The 15,074-nt window shown below is 33.2% G+C and overlaps 2 long non-coding RNA genes across 2 annotated transcripts in view; one reads left to right on the top strand and one right to left on the bottom strand.

Annotated features, from left to right (window-relative positions):
• Nucleotides 1-6: 6 nt before the first annotated feature.
• Nucleotides 7-11,855, bottom strand: LOC110450053. Its single transcript, XR_002462929.1, has 5 exons — nucleotides 11,782-11,855; nucleotides 5,865-5,959; nucleotides 4,849-4,968; nucleotides 4,145-4,208; nucleotides 7-3,293 (listed from the first exon to the last, which is right to left on the bottom strand). It is a non-coding gene; the product is annotated as an uncharacterized LOC110450053 (long non-coding RNA).
• A 116-nt stretch (nucleotides 11,856-11,971) lies between these two features.
• Nucleotides 11,972-15,074, top strand: part of LOC110450054 — a 4,794-nt gene continuing 1,691 nt past the window's right edge. The window contains exons 1-2 of the long non-coding RNA XR_002462930.1: nucleotides 11,972-12,175; nucleotides 13,398-13,521. This is a non-coding gene — a long non-coding RNA (uncharacterized LOC110450054). The remainder of the gene's footprint in view (nucleotides 12,176-13,397; nucleotides 13,522-15,074) is intronic.

Here is a 15,074-nt window from a genome sequence, read left to right as displayed (position 1 = left end):
ATAAACTTTACCCACCACCATCCCCGACTTTCCTCCTTTCTTGTTAGAATTTTCTGAATGTGCATAACTTTATGTATTGGTGGACAACATTTTCTTATGCGATTGTTAAGTAATGTATCGATGTTATATCATGTATTTGTGTGTAAAAATTATGTATTACAACTAGCATTAATATTGCATCAATTATATTGTGTATGGCGGAATAGGACCCCCATCTAAGACTTTTTGGGGCTATTTATATGACAAAATGTGAACGTCATAACAACCGTCGTTTATTGTAATAAACGGCCATATTCAATTCAGATTTGGTGTCCTTGTTTTATTTAATTATTTGTCTTACCAGCTTGCCATGGTGGATGTCCTGTATAATGATCTATTAGATGATAATGAATCAAACAACATTGGTTGTAATTTTCCAATAGTATCCCAAAAAAAAATGGACAAAGTACAAGATTATCTCCCCTTCAAATTTCCTGAATTTTCCACATCGATTTCTCCCTTAATTTAATACTACGGATTATTACGGATGCCTCATTTACAAAATTATGTGACTTTTCAATATTTCAATGAGGAAAAACAAATTTCAGTGTTATTATCTAAATTACAGTATTTAACAATAGTATATAAACAAAATTAGTACACATACCTTAAACTTATCAGCTTTGAGTAGAGTTTCAATTATGATATTTCTTCCTCGGATACCTAGGGCATTACATAACATTGAACTCAAAACCATGTGGATCATGTATATTTAACACATTTCAAATACCTTCAATTTTTATTATCGTCAACCTAAAAACATTGATTGTAATTTTCAAATTGTTTCACAAAAACTTGCACAATGAACAAGATTATCTCCCCTTCCAATTAACCACACGATTATCTCCCTTTTGTAAATATTTGGATATTGGTGATATCTTATTTTCCATAACATTGAACTCAAAACCTTGTGCATCATTTACAGTATATCCTAAATATAGAAAGCACTGATCATAATTGCTTAACAATACAATTAAAAGATATTAGGGTAATGATACTATGAATATATATGAAAATATATATAGCATGTGATATGTGATATATTAATTGACCATAAAGTCATTACTATTACAATGCACCCTTTTATGTATGTTGGATATTTTCACTAAACATGAGGTTTATTTCCCCATACAAAATTTGAATGGACTATTTTTTTAAATCATGCTCAATAGTTAAGCTTGTAAATTTGGATATTCCCTTGCTTTGTAAAATCTTTCTGATTTATACACTACTTAAACTGAATCCTTCACATTTGTATTGGACTCTCATCAAAACACAAACTCTGATCAAGCTTGATATATGCAGGCAGGTTCATGTCATATCAGCAAGGGGAAGTAATCCATACATACATGTGAAAAGTGCTTTGGTAGTATAACATATTAATTTCTTTACATATTAGATCTTTGTACCAAGGGAATTTCATAGTTTTTAGTATCCGTTTCAACTCGTTTCTAGCAATGAGTGTCAAAACTGAAAGTCTTGTGGAAGTTAGAAATAAGTAGCAATCCAGTTTATGAAAAACATAGATATACACATGTAGTTGAAGCACTTACCATGAGAGGGGTTTATGTCATTATATCCATACACAGAAACAGAACCAAACACTATATTTACACTTCAAATATATTTACCACTGGATAATTGGGTCTAATAGACAGTTCAGAGGTCCATCCCAATCACCCTGTGCAGTTATACCACAGTAAATATTTTCAGTTAGTTTCCAGTGTTTGTTTGCTACTCATTCACATCCTGAATGTGTTGTGACAAAATGTCCTTGATGTTGTCTTTTAGTCAAAATTTCATTCGTCTTTTGGTCACATTGCAAAGTCCATACACTTGGCAATTGAAGAACCAACTGTACTCAATGTTTTCATTGTTTCCTACTGCGTCCATGATATTTATATTGGGCCTTGTAATGTCATGTATTATTCTTATCCCAGCTCGACGTAATATTTTCTTGTTTTTCATAACCATCGTTTTTATATCATTGTTAAAAAATTTCACAACAACAGGCCTAGGTGAGGATGAACATGGTAATCTATGAATGCCTACAATATCATAGTACCATTAATTCTTAATTAATATTTTGTATATATTCTTGACTACTCATCCTGAAGGTAAGATGAGACGAATTTTTATCGTCATTAATTGATTAACACATTTTCTCATGAAAGTAAACTTCTCCATTTTAAAAAAGCATTTTCGGTAATATTTTCAAATTGTACACTATAACTAATTAACGTTGTGGTTGGCTTGCAACTTTTCAATGACAATTTAACCAATGACGTTACATTATTTTAATTTTGGGATACGATCAACGGAGTAACCAATACTCCTTTAGATTCTGAAACTGCGAGTTACGAGGGACCCTCTGTCCACAAGGAGACATAGAAATTTTACATTTTTGCACACAAATTAAAAATAAATGATAATAACATAAAAATAATTTTTTTGCAATGCTTATGAAAAGACATGAAGACACGAATGAATAAACAATTCAAATTGAAGCATAATTATTTTCTTTTTCATTTGATGTCTTTTTTCAACACTGTATCTTATTTTCTTATATATTTCCTCGGTAAATGACTATCGGTCTATTTCTTGACATGGCCCTTTGTTTTCTCTAAATACACATACAAGAAGGCAGCAAAACAAGAATACTCCAACACTCGTGATCTCCAATCTGCATAGGTTTTCAAATTCAGCATATCATTTGAAATAGTCATATCCCTAACAAATCTATGCATGCATATGTCTTCACATGATTGATGGATAGCTTCCATGTGGATTTTTTCTCCCAATAGCCAATCTCTCGAATACTTTCTCCTAAACTTTTTGGTTATGTCATCGACAACCTTACAAAATTCTGCTGGTGTAATCATGATGCCGTTTTTCATCAAATTTCCTTCATGCACAGTGGTGTTTGCTGGTAGGTCCAACAATTGCAAGGCCTTTAATGACTGAAAAAATAACTCATGGGCTTGGTTTGATGCGTCGGTTTTTACTTTGTCCGGTCTGTCCGATTCGTTAGGAATTATATTTCTCCAACACATGAATTTATTAGCAAACCTTCTTTTATCAAGTTTGCCTTTGCGGCCTGTAAAATTTTCTCGTACAACTGTGTGTTTTTTTTATATATTTTATAACTGTTTTATTTGGTTTGTCTGAGATTAAGCTTTTCACTTTTGAGATCAGCAAGTTTTCAACGTCTATTGGCTCTAAACCACGTCTTATCAGTGAAGGTTGAGGATTATCTGGAAAATATAAAAGGTTTGTTTATCGTTTGGAAGCCATGTTCTCTCGCATTTGCACTTACAAAATAAACTATGAACTCAGCCTTTTAGATTTCATATTTGAATATTTTTACACAGTGAAAAAAAAATCAGTTTGGTCAACATGTCAGATAGTGGCTTCAGTCGTGTTGTAGCTACGCCAAGTGGAACTTGCGTTGGTTATTTGTAACACAGATATCAGTCTTTGCGAAAAAAGAGTTTTTGATTTACAAGCCCGAACACCAGTCTCTCCTAACATTCCATTAAATTCATATGACTGGTAAGGTCTCATTTCTGGAAGACGAATCTGGCCCGACAACATTTTTACTGTCCTTGAACATAGGGCTTGTGGTAAATAGTGAAGAATGAGATACAATGTATGTTGACACCGGTCGATCAAATTATTGTGACATTCGTAAAACTTTCAAAGTGATTACTTCAACTTTACCATCAAGCACCTTTGGTTGAATAGATTCTTTGAAAACATTTTTTTTTTTGTTTCCCTAACAAGGACATTATGAAAGGAAACCCTAACCCTGGAATATCGCAGATAATGGAGAGTCCATATGCAAGTGTTGCTGGAATGTTACTAAACATGAAATGGAAGCTTATTTGTCGTATAGTTTAGTTCTCAACCCTTAGAAATGTATTTCATTCACTTTTTTATCGATGAAAGCAGCGTATACAAATTGAATCATATGCACCAATGTGCCACACGTGTAAATAACAAAAACATACATTTCCTTTGTGATACATATATGCAGAATGAAGAATTACAAAATATATATAAATATATATATATAGAGAGAGAGAGAGTGAGAGATCAATCTTACCAGTCAATGAAATGTATCCCACACCAGATGTTAGCTCTTCTATTTCTTCTTCTTTTGTACTGACCTGAAAACGCATTTATTCAATTAAAATAGTTAGACATTTACACACTTTTTTTTGTCATTTGGCAATATAGTCTTGTTGAATTTGGTAGCTATATTGTGGTAGACACCGACCGGCGGCAAGATTATAATCTAGTATACTCATTTAAATGCAAGATATTCGTTCTTCACATGCATGTAATATCGGCCGCAGAACGTAAGGCATACATGGACAGTCATCAACCAATCAATCTTCAAGAATTAACTCCCTTTGCTTTTTCAAGAGCCACACATGTTTTCTGTTTATCGTGTACGCATACTTAAAGAAGTTCCATAACAAAAATTATATTTGGAAAAAGCAAATGGAGAATCCGACTCCCCAACGTTCAGATCTTGTAAAATAAAACAAATAAAACTATTTTTTGTAATATATTAGAATCTTAAATTAAAAGTCATCTTTTAACAAAAATATCTATTCTGTTATCAAAACAGATGTTAGGTATATGTTCTAGAAGTTAAATTTCTTATATTTCATCAACAACACTGCTTTCAATGGACACATCGATGTTGTAACCTTAAAAGGTAATGTCAACAGAATAATTAAACGAATAATCGATGTTTGGTGTACGCTCGTTATAGTATACGGACACATTATAAATGCTTACTAATAACTTATTTTCTTGCCCTGGTCCTTTCACAACTCCAGGTTCATTTGTGGCTTCTGCAACACTTTCGGCATCTCCATCCGCTCCATTATTTATGTAATCGCTTTCATCTTTTTCTTTCTGTAAAATAAAAAAAAAAATCACCAAAAGAACTATTATTTTATTTTGTTTTTGCCTTACAAAATGTTATTTAGATAACAGGTTACTTAGGTTGAAAAAACATATTTACCCAAGTCAAGAGCCTGTAGTTAAGTGGTTGTCGCTGATTGGTGTCTTTCAGATTTGTTTTTCGTTTATTGTTTTGTTATAAATCAGGTCGTTGGTTTTCTCGTTTGAATTGTTTCTCATTTTATCATGTCAGTGTCTTTTATAGCTAACTATACAGTATGGTTTTTGCTCATTGATGGTGGCCGTACAGTGACCTATATATAGCTTACATCTACGTCATTAAGACTCGGTTGGATAGTTGTCTCATTGGACCTCCTGAAATAAAGCAATTATGACCGATATTCTTTGGAGGTTCTGAAATATTTCAGGATATCTTGAAAACGACTTATGATGGTCCTGACATCAAATTATGGAGGTCATGAAATATTTCAAGATATCCTGAAATCGAATAATGGAGGTCCTGAAAAAATTCAGGAGGTCCATAAATATTTGGAGGTTCAATAATTTTGACTGAATCCGCGCCTCATATCAGTAGCTGCGGAACCATATCTCATATGATCGTTGATAGATTGTTTTGTATTTCCGCAATTACCAAAACATATATACAATATGGTCCGCAAATACAAAATATATCCCAAGAAGCAAAGGAGCTACGGTTCCGCAGCAAGATTATCTGCTGAATGAGGTATATGCGGCTTCAAATATTTATCAATAAGATGTCAGTGGTTCACACCACAAAAGATAAACGGTCACACAGTACACGGAAACATATTTTAATTAACAATTGACTTGAATGTTTCCATAAAAGGTTGACTTATTCCGTACAATAAACATATAAGATACGATACCTTGCATTCTGCCATCTTCTTCTTTTGTGTTATTCCCTCCGTTAATCTCTGATCGGAGCACTCCGATGTAATCAGGTATTACAGGTTCCGGCTTCCTTGATTTGGACAATCAATACATATATGAATAGCAATGTTTTCTACATTATTGTTATTATCATGAACTTGTTATGAATTTGTTGACGAGAGGGCGATATTGCTGAACTATGTTCAATTATTACAGTCCGCGAGTATGATACGGTCCAATGATCGTAAAAACATTCATGCCTATGTACAGGTATATGCCACCATCTCAATAGCTAGACACTTGTAAGCTGACATATTCTCTCAAAACTGAATTGTGACTTTCTGTTCTGTGACATTTTGCCCTACATTCAATTACTGTTAATCATGAAAATATGAAAGTGTTCAAGTCAATATTAGACTTTTTTAATGTTCTTTTTTCTTATATAAATTGAAATTCTACATGAACACATTCTGGACGGTAAACAAAAAAAAGTCACAGGGGAAAAAAGTCGCAAATCTGGTAGGAAAAAATTCAAACATTTGGTATATGTACGAAAAGAAGTCACAGAAAAAATCGTAAATCAGGTGTTCACTATTGAAAAATGAGGTAGTTAATAATGTCCAATATTTTGTATAATGGAAAAAAGTCAGCAAATTGTATGACATTTCATGATTATTTGTTTCGTATATGTAGTTAAGTAATACCAATCAGCTATTTCAGAATATTCCATCATCCTTTGATGAGAAACCCGTTTGAAAGATTGCATTTGAAAATCATATTGCTTTCTAAGTTTGGTATAAATATGCTGATTTTAAGAATCATAAGGTGTGTTATTTAAAAGTTTGTGTTTATTGCAATTGAATAAACTTTCTCTAATTATAAACAAAATTTAGTCCATGTATATTTCAAGTTTTCACTGAAACAATACAACAGAGAGGTTATAGACTAATTATATGGCTTCAATTTATTATTTACATATCCTGTCAATCATCTACACATACAGTAACTGCCTGTACAGAATATAATACTGTAAAAACATTGGAAGAAATTAAAATGTTGAAATAAAGTTATTTTAAAAAAAAAATCATTCATTTACCAATTAAAGTTCCATAAAAAGTTTATGAAAGAGAAAAAAAAATAAAAATTAAATAATCGTTTTAAACATTTAACTGATTTTTTGGAGAAAATCTGAAAATAAAAGAAAGAACAAATACAAGTTAGAAAATAATTCAACAAATTACTTATAAATTTATTATTGTGACTTTATTTCCTGTGATTTTTTTCCATGACTTTTTCCGTGACTTTTTTTCCTACATTCTGATGGACAGTGATTATTGAAATAAAATATTAAAGAAAAAGATAAAAACAGCAGCCATAAGAGTATAGATCCTTCAAACTTTCCATTTCCTGCATTTAGAAGATTTTATCATGCTGTTAAAAAGTCAGGAGTTGATTTGTTGTTTTAAACAGTCTTCAAAAATAACTTTTATAACCTTTTTCCTGTTACGTCAACATTTATTGGGGGGCAGTTGTTATAGTAATTGGACTTTTCACACCTGTAAGCCATATAATAGGTAATGGTCTGATATTCTAGTCCCCTGTAATTATATTTACATGTAAAATATCTTGATTTATTCAGGTTAAAAAAGTTTAATATAGCAATTTTATATATACCTAAAGTAAGCAATATCATAACCCCTAAAAACTAAATTAGCCTTTTTTCATGTTAATTATTAATAAAACATACCAATATCATTCGTTTGTCTAAAATGAATCATGCCAAAGGAATAAAGTTAAACAATTTCCCCCATCAACCAATGTTTTACTAGAATTGATAGTTAAGTCTGTCAAAAGAACCATGACAATTTCAATGTACCAGTATTTGCCAGTATTGACCACTTGAGGAGTATTAACCGGGGCAGTGAATACCGGTAAATACCACTGGTAAATAGCGGGGGCGGGGTATTTACCGCCCTACCTTGTTTAAGGGCAGTCAGAAAAAATTACAATACTTTATACAATTTTTTTTTAAGATTACAGGCATATGACAGAAATCACAACTTCAAGGCTTCTCCAATCATACTGCCAGATTCTGAAGATGTTGTTTGGCCAAGATGTGGTTACAGACAGCTAACAAAGGACCACAAGCTGATGTTCTCGAAAGTTACAAAGGAACAGATTGATGGCTATTTTTTTGTATAGACTAGCAGGTAACACATTGAATATGGAAAACATATCATTTTTCTCTCATCTGAATACTTTATTCATGATCTATTATTCTAGCATTCAACGGATTCTTGTAAAATAAGGCTTATATTAAGTTTTTAGTTAATGTACATCATCATGAATATGTATGCAACTTGATGAAAATAAACACAGAAAAAATGTACCTTTACAAAACCAATGTGCAAGATTCTTCTGATAAGTCAAGGTCATTAAACACTTCCCTTTGACGTCAACCCTTAAACCCCACTGCATATTTGCTATTGAAGTGAAATGTATATAGAAATTGCTGTATAGTTTTAACATGTTAATATACTATTGTTTTCTTATTTGCCTTTAGGGGATAAGCAGGTAACTGGATACATCAAGGCCCTGGAGAAAGGGACAGCTTTACTTGATGCTAGCAAGATTTTGGCATGTTCTGTTCAAATTACATCAGACATTGTTTTGAGCGGAATAGTATGTGCAGCCATGAAAAAGTAGGTACATTTTTTTCAGATTATAATGGTGAATATTGTAAATTCAGAAATTGTTGCGTGAAATTATTATTTAAATTTTGACACGACAGGCAAAAATGCCGGATTAATTATTTCAATTTTTAGAAAAGCTGTATACAAATACATGTATCATATTTCAGACTGCGAATTCTTATTATTCCAATATACACCCAATCGCATTAGTCTCAAGAATTTCTGAATTAACAGTACTTTATCCCATATACATGTAGATCTCAGAAGTTTTTGTGCACTAATTACATATACGTGTATTTATGATTTTGAACACCAACAAAACACAGTCATAACATCATGGTTTGGATCTGTCTTGTCGATGTGAAAATGAAATAATATGAGACAATGGCACGAAGACACCACCAAATCATCTTACACACACAAAAGACATCCAGAGCTCACAGCATGCTCTTCGATGCAGCGCGAACTACACCACATTGAGACAACAAGCCACCAGTTCTTGAAGGCCTAAAAAAAGAAAGAGCAAGGAAACCAAGAGCAACACAATGTTCACAAATATCACCCACCCATGCACTTGTTTTGGTTGCTGTGCTGTTAATCATGTTACAATAGGGAATAATGTGTAGTGTGTTGGAATATAAAGTCAAAATCTAATTTTTTTTGATAAGCAGGATTAACTTCTTTTATCATTTCTTATTTATTTATATCACAGGTCACTTACAATTACAAGATCAGACTGGAAAGGAACACAGGAACACCTTTAAATTCATGTTGTGAATGTCCAGCAGGCAAAGGGCCTAATGCTACATGCAAGCATATAGCAGCAGTCATGTTGATGTTGGAACATCTATCTAACAAGGGATATATTCTGATTGAAAAGTCTTGCACTGAAGGCCTGCAAACTTTTCATAAGCCAAAAGCACAATACAATGGTAATTTTTTTATTTATGTTTCATGGCTGTATGAGAAAAAATAAATCTTTTTTCGTCTTATGGTTATATCAAAAATATCCCTCAGGATTCTAACCTGACCTAAAGGGCGGTTTGAGCTATTGCCATCACTTGGCGTCCATCATCTTTACATTTAAAACAAAAATATTACAACTCATTAAAGATCACACTTGACACAAGTTCTACCAAACTTGCATCGATTCGAGGGATTTAGTTTCATTTGCTTCGTAAACTAAAATTCAATTTTTGTGAATATTTTATGTCTTAATCAAATGAATGTGATATGCCATTGTTCCTTAAAATAATAATGATCAAATTTAATTACAGGTCAACCTTTAAAAGTTGATTCGATAGCACCAAAGAGATTGAATACCTATGAGATGATCCACGACCACTGAAGTATAGGAATAATCCAAGTTATGGAGATTTAGTCAGAAATATGATGATCAATTACTGTGCCGTATCATCTTAAGACCTGCCATTCAGACATATTTATCCAAAAGCTGATTTACAAGTAAGATAAGCTATGGACAATCAGGCCAAATTTTTTATCATGTACACGTAATGGTTTTGCCATACAGTTTATTGTGTGTGATGGCTAATATGACTTACTAAGTGTTAGCGTATGGAGACAGTGAAAATTTGCCAAAGACATTGAGCTATACAATGTTATTTTTAACGTTTCTCTTTTTTATACGCGTGTGGTTTGTCATTGCATTTATGCACTTTATGAAAACATTTGAAAAGGGATATTCATCTCGTGAATATTACTTTTTACAGAAAGGTTTGTCCCATGGTTGAGGGAAGGTGTTTAGCCCCGTACCATCTGTGCCAGTACTAAATTCAATATATATTTATATATATCTACTTTATGTTTATGCCTATTATCATTGTTGACATTTAATTTTAAATGTATGACGGGAGAAGGCTGTGATAAATTGTAAAAACTTGTGCCCCATCCCTTGTTCAATTTTATTGGCAACAAATATGTTTAAAGCTAAATAAATTTAAATTCTGAATATTGGCAAGTGTGCAATTAACTTCTGATGATGAATAATTACTGTTCAATAAGTTTGAATACGGACTTAGAAATCATATTACTTGGTTTCATAGTGCGGTACATCCTCGATATCCAGGGGTTACGCTCACTTTCGCTCTCTACACCCCTATGAATATGGGGATAGCGAGGTAACATAAGTGGAAGTCCATACAATACATACATTCATTAAAAAAATATGGCTCTTCACGTAATTGATTATTTCATCACAGCATGTCATTGAAACAATGTTTATATAGTAATATGATCCGGGCTGGCGGTGTTCAGCTATACAATCGAAGCGGTTAGACGATTTACAGGAACGGGCAGGAACGGGCAGAAACGGGCAGGAACGGGCAGAAACGGACAGAACCGGGCAGAAACGGGCTGCAATCTATTAATTATTATATACATTAATGAATATATATATTAGATACATTTAAGTATCATTATCGGGTATAAGATTTATTTGATAAAAGGATTGCAATTACATGATCGGGGGAGGATCGGACTAAATTATATATATACATTTATGTCTATATTACTTCTGCCCGTTTCTGTCTGTTTCTGCCCGTTCCTGCCCATTTCTGCCCGTTCCTGTAAATCGTCGAACCCCAATCGAAGTCTTACGTACAGATAGACATATGTGACACGCCCAGAGCGTCATACATGTACGTATACTCATAACACTTAAATACCTCACGATCACTTGGGCATTTGATCAAATATCGACCTGAAACTTTGTATAAAAGTGTGTTATAGTCATATGAATAACATATCGTCTGATGTTGCTTACTTTCTAGATTATTTTTAGAGATATAGTTTGAAGACGCTTCAGGATCTGTGGATTTCTTTATACACGTTTACCACGCCGCCCATCGTAAAAATTAAATTTATCATTACTCGGTCATTCTTTTCAAATATCTAGCTGAAATTCGGTATATAGGTACATGCAATTCATATCAATCACATATCCTCTGATGTCGCTTACTTTAGTAAGTATTTTCAAAGATTTTGTCTGGCGACGCTTTCTTAACTGTATAGGTTAATACACATGGGCGAGTCGCAGATCGTAAAATTCAATTCATCATAACTTGGTCAATTTTTCAAATATCAAATTGAAATTTGGTATAGAGGTGTATTATAGTCATATCCCAACCCCGAAGTTTGGAAGAATGGGGGACAGAGAATACTTAAATCATTGGATTACTTAGCTCGACAAAATACGTCTTACCTGGAGTGGCGTCAGACAGCTGCACAGTCCCTCACTGAGAAGGTAAAGACTATTTCTCATCCAGCACAGAGCTCAGAGTTTAGGGCGGAGTTAGGTCTAATCATACAAGAATCAGACCCGGAAGCACGTGTTACCGCGAATGAATGCTACTATGGAAACAGAATAAACGACTAGGTAGACACCAATAAACTCAAGAACGGTACCGTGTACGCAGGGTCCGGATGGGAGAAAATGTGTAAAGACCTTATTTGTAATAACAACTTTAAGACACGAATTTTGATTGGCCGACCAATCATCACCGGTTGTGGCTGAGACTGCGAGGGAATAACAAGATGGCGACAGAGACGATGTATATACAGAGTCAGAATGGAAATTGCTCGATTGAAGACGAATGGTTGGTATTTAACGTTCATGTTGGTGTATGAATAAATTAAAATATTTAACACTAAGCTATTATGAACATGATCACAGCTTGCTGTAGTGTTATTTAACATTTTGCCCCTCCCTACCCATCATCGAACGATAGCAAGATCGTGCAAAAAATCGGTGCACCGGGATGGGGACCGCCGGGGTGTTCCTTTTATTTCATTTGACACCTATTACTTTGTTTACTCCAAGGAGAACAAAAAAATATGAATTACCACGTATACTGTAGACCCCCACTTTACATTCCCACTTTCTATATGTGTCGGGATACGTGTGTAAGTGTTCGGCTCTCAGCATCGACGTGTTGTAATTTTTGTTATTAGTATAAATATTGTCTTAATAAAGTCACGGAATTAGAATAGAATTGCTATCTAAGTCCGTGATAAAGTCAATCAATATGTAAGTACCCTACTATCATTCAGCTATCATGGCCAAAATTAATATATTACAAAACAATATGTAGATAGTTTTATTTACAGTCTGAAAGCGTCATTAGTATTTAGTGATTGTGTAACAGAATTATTTGCACAAAAAACAAAATCAGGTTTTCACACGTGACTTCTTTGACTTTAGGATAAAGTTGATCAGACAGTCCTTTATCGGAGAATGCTATAACTTGAGATAAAAATCATATTTAACAAATGTTATTTAGATAATAACACAATGAATCCTGGGCCCTTCAAAGACTTTTAAAACCACTCCTCCGTTGGAATATAGTTGTAAAAATCAGCTTGGTCTCTAAAACCCATTCAAGTTTTGCAAACCATTTTAATTGGATAATATTATATACGACACTAGCATAGTATCACACTCACAGTTATATATATGTTTGCGATCTTGGTTAATGAAGCATTATATGAGGCAGAAAGTTGTAAACATGCCAATATATTATACACAACAAAAATGTTCCATAGAATATAACCAGTAGTATTAATTGAGTTTCTAAATAACTTAAGAAGTACTATTTATATATGGGATATACTCTTTCAACCAGGCATGCTACTTGTCTATAATTCCCATGTTGTTTTGGTTATTCAGAGGAATATATTTAAAGGTTTTAATACAAATGGCTATGGTAGATCATGGTAATCCATACCATTTTAAAAATAAGATTATTATTATCAACTCTCTAGTCATGTGATATGTTGTTGAAAGCAAAAATTAAAAAAAAAAACATTATGTAATTTCAGGCGTTTGACATATGCAGAAATAGTGTGGGCAATGCCTGCTTCAGCAACTTTCAAGACTAAGGCATGTTCCTATGCCACATGGCAGTCAAAGAAAAAAAGGAAATCACCCGACGTAAAAGAGGTGGTAAGTTTTATGATAACCTCCACCTTTAACTGCTGATATAGTGCAACTATTCAGAGTTTAGATGTGTTTGCACCCCATCTATCTAACTTTTGTGTGACTGTCTGACAGAAGTGTTGAGTATATTAAAATCAGGTACATATATACAAGGGTCACAAGTTATACGTTATGCAAGTTGCTTGACCAGAGCATATCTCGCATGTGTAGAAAAATCTGATATGAAATTGTCTTCATGCATTTAGACTCATGATCAACTTTTCAATATTCCATCTTAATGAAAACTCAGCTGTTAATTGATACAGTTTCTGTATTGATCAGTAATATATGAATATTTATGTGCATTTGACCTTTGTCATATATGCTATCGTATAACTGACATATTGTCTTTGCTCGGATTTTGATTGCTATCATTATTATTTCTTCCAGTTTCTTTCTTTTGGAAAATTGTTTCTGCCACTTTTCTCAAAAACCATATGGCAGAATTCAATGAACCTTTACATGATTGACAGGGCAAGAAATAAAATTTTAGCATCACATGTCCTTCAGGCAAGTTCATGTTCAAAAGTTATGAAACTAAATTGGTAGCATCTTCGGAGAAGGTAAAGATTACTTTGTATTTGCTTTGCTTTATATTGGGTAAGAAGTCACCGAAATTTACTTGCCCACATGTACAGACAAAATCTGTCTCAGGCCTCTGGACCTGGGCTTTTTTGCTTTGATTGTGTATGAACACAAGGCAAAGTGCAAATGACCTTTAATTTTTCAATTAGTTGCCATGGAAACCAAATGGAGTCATATATGTGATTGGTCAAAATTCATATATTGTCCAATTTTTGTTGAAATCTGGTATGTAGGTGTAGTATGGCCTTACGAAAACAACTGCAATATTTGTAATGTGGTTAAACAAAATGGCTGCCATTTCCTGGCCTACAAATGTTCAAAATTAAAATATTGTCTGATTTCGATCAAATTTGGTATGTAGGTGTACATGTATTATGGGACATTGGTATGTAGGTGTATTATGGGACAATGATCATTTTCGTAACATTGGTTTTACTTTTCAACAAAATGGCCACCATTTCCTGGCCTCTGATTGGTCAAAATTTAAATATTGTCCAATTTCTAGTAAATTTGGTTGGTCAAAATTTTAAAATTTATTTCCAATTTCTATCCTTTGATATTTAGGTGTATTTTAGGTAAACGATCACTCTTATAACTTCAATTTCACATTTCAACAAAATGGCAGCCATTTCCTGTCCTCAAAATTTGGTTTGTTGGTGTATTTTGACACTTCAAACACTATTGTGATATCAACATGTATTATTTCATCTGCAGGGGTAGTTAGGGGGACATGGTTCCCATTACAATTAGGACTTGTTCATCTTTTGTTTGATCCTGTGGCCAATGAACATTATTTAGAACAATATATATATGATATATAACTACAATTTTCTATATTTTGTATATCATGGAAGTGTTGCATACAGTTATATGGATTATAGGCTATTTGTTCACTTTTTGAGCTGAGTCCAGGAAAAATGTGTATAGTCTTTAAC

Source organism: Mizuhopecten yessoensis, unplaced genomic scaffold (genome assembly GCF_002113885.1).
Source record: "Mizuhopecten yessoensis strain PY_sf001 unplaced genomic scaffold, ASM211388v2 scaffold4947, whole genome shotgun sequence".
NCBI classification, from domain to species: domain Eukaryota; kingdom Metazoa; phylum Mollusca; class Bivalvia; order Pectinida; family Pectinidae; genus Mizuhopecten; species Mizuhopecten yessoensis.
Note: the sequence above shows the minus strand (reverse complement) of the source record. Positions and strands in the feature narration are given on the sequence as shown.